This window comes from Hipposideros armiger, unplaced genomic scaffold, assembly GCF_001890085.2.
Source record: "Hipposideros armiger isolate ML-2016 unplaced genomic scaffold, ASM189008v1 scaffold_1236, whole genome shotgun sequence".
Taxonomy (NCBI): domain Eukaryota; kingdom Metazoa; phylum Chordata; class Mammalia; order Chiroptera; family Hipposideridae; genus Hipposideros; species Hipposideros armiger.
This window is the reverse complement of record NW_017732586.1, coordinates 283979-286226: the sequence shown is the minus strand read 5'-3', so window position 1 is coordinate 286226 and position 2248 is coordinate 283979.

Here is a 2248-nt window from a genome sequence, read left to right as displayed (position 1 = left end):
TTCAAGGTCCCAGACCTCTCTGCCCTCACTCAAGACATCACCTCGAGATGTCTTACTTGTGCTAAAGTTAATGCCAGCCCCCACCCACGACAGATGGGAACTCGATTCTATGGGAGTCACCTTGGAGAGCATTGGGAAATAGATTTCACTGAAATTTGCACCAGCAAATACAATTACAAGTATTTACTAGTCTTTGTTGACTCCTTCTCCGGGTGGGTAGAGGCTTATCCCACCCGGACAGAGACAGCCTCCATCGTCGCTAAGAAACTCCTTCAGGAGCTCATCCCCCGATTTGGCTTGCCCCGGTACCTGGGGTCCGACAATGGCCCAGCCTTCACGGCTAATGTCTCTCAATTGCTAGCCAAGGCCCTCCATATTTCTTGGAAACTTCATTGTGCATATCGGCCGCAGAGGTCAGGGCAAGTTGAAAGGATAAACAGAACTTTAAAGGAGACTCTTACTAAATTTGTTCTAGAGACTGGTGCTGGGTGGCCAGATTTGCTTCCTTTAGCCTTGCTCCGTGTCCGCTGTACCCCATACCGAGTGGGTTTTACTCCTTTTGAAATCCTATAGGGAAGGCCTCCCCCGCTCCTCCCTTGGTTAGAGATTGAGATTCTATCTGAAGTCTCTAACCACTTTTTAATTCAGTCTCTCCAGGCCTTACAGACGCTCCAGACTGAGCTGCTGCCGATCATCAAAGCCACACAACCAGACAATGGGCCCCTACAACCCCACCCGTTCCTGCCTGGTGACCTGTCCTAGTCCAACGCATCCCTTCCAAAACCCTCCAGGCGACTTGGAAGGGACCTTACGTTGTCACCTTGACCACCCCCACCGCGCTCAAGGTTGCTGGGATCCCCACTTGGATACACCACACCCAAGTCAAACCTGCGCCACTGGACCCTGGGGAGAGATGGAAAATACTCAGCAGCCCCGGCGATCAAAAGATAAGACTGGGAAGGGTCCCCTCTTAATCTTTCTCCTTCTACTCCAAGCTGCTTCTAGCCGGTCTCACTCGAAAAACCCCCATGCCACTATATCAGAAAAATGGGAAATACGACTAACGGGGACAGAAACTATTATAACCACCCATATAAGACCTCCTGGGGATACCTTTGTCCAGTTACTGGTTGACCTTTGTAAATTAAACATCCCCTTTCAGATGCCACCCCCCACGACTGCCAGGGGTGGTCTAATAGGCGTCCGCGCCAACTGTCGGAATTTAGTTAATCAAAACGCTTCGGGGAACTCAGTTCTATGCCTGCCCGGCAAACGGGCCACCCCGTTGCAAGGGCCAGGATGTACATTTCTACGCCTCTTGGGGCTGTGAGACTGCAGCATCCCGGAAAAATGAGGACCAAGACATCCACATTAGTCTCACCAGCAACGAGTCCTGCAAAATCCTAAATACCTGTAACCCTCTCAAAATTACTATTCTCCAGCCTAATTCCAAGCAATGGGACAAAGGACGAACATGGGGGTTTCGTCTTTATCTCTTTGGACCGGATTTAGGGACCCAATTTACTATTCAGAGATTCGAGGTCCGTAGTCCCTCACAACCCATAGGCCCCAACAAGGACATTATCCTCCCCATCCCAGTCCTTCCATCACTACCGGCACTCCCTAACCCCGAACACCTCTCCATCCCCAGTACGACTGACCCTCCCAGGCGCCCACAGCTGCCAGCCGCTAATCTCGCTCCGCCCGCTACTCTGACCTCCAGTCCCCGGGCTCCTCCACTCTTTCAAATATTAATTTCAGTTCATGCCCTCCTCAACTCCACGAACCCCGAGGAAGCCCAGGACTGCTGGCTCTGCCTGGACCCCAAGCTGCCGTATTACCTGGGCTTGGGCACGGTTAACTCTGCTCTCCCTTTTGTCCCTCGTAACAGCTGCGCATGGGCTCAACCTGCTCTCACACTGGGAAGTCTGCAAGGGCAAGGAACTTGCATTTTCGGCCAGGCATATGCCCTCCCCAACTCCCCCTGTTTCTCTTTGCAAGTCCATCCTATGGTTTAATGACTCCTACATAGAAAACATTATCCCTTCTAAATACTTACAGGCTCCGCCCGATACCTGGTTTGCTTGCACAAATGGCATAACTAAATGTGTTAATCTATGGCCCCTTCATTCTGACGAATCATTACCGATTTTCTGCTACTTGGTTTACATTCTGCCACGAGTCCAATATTATAGCGGCGAAGGGGGAAGAGAACATTTAAACTTCCTTTCTACTCGCAATTAAAGAG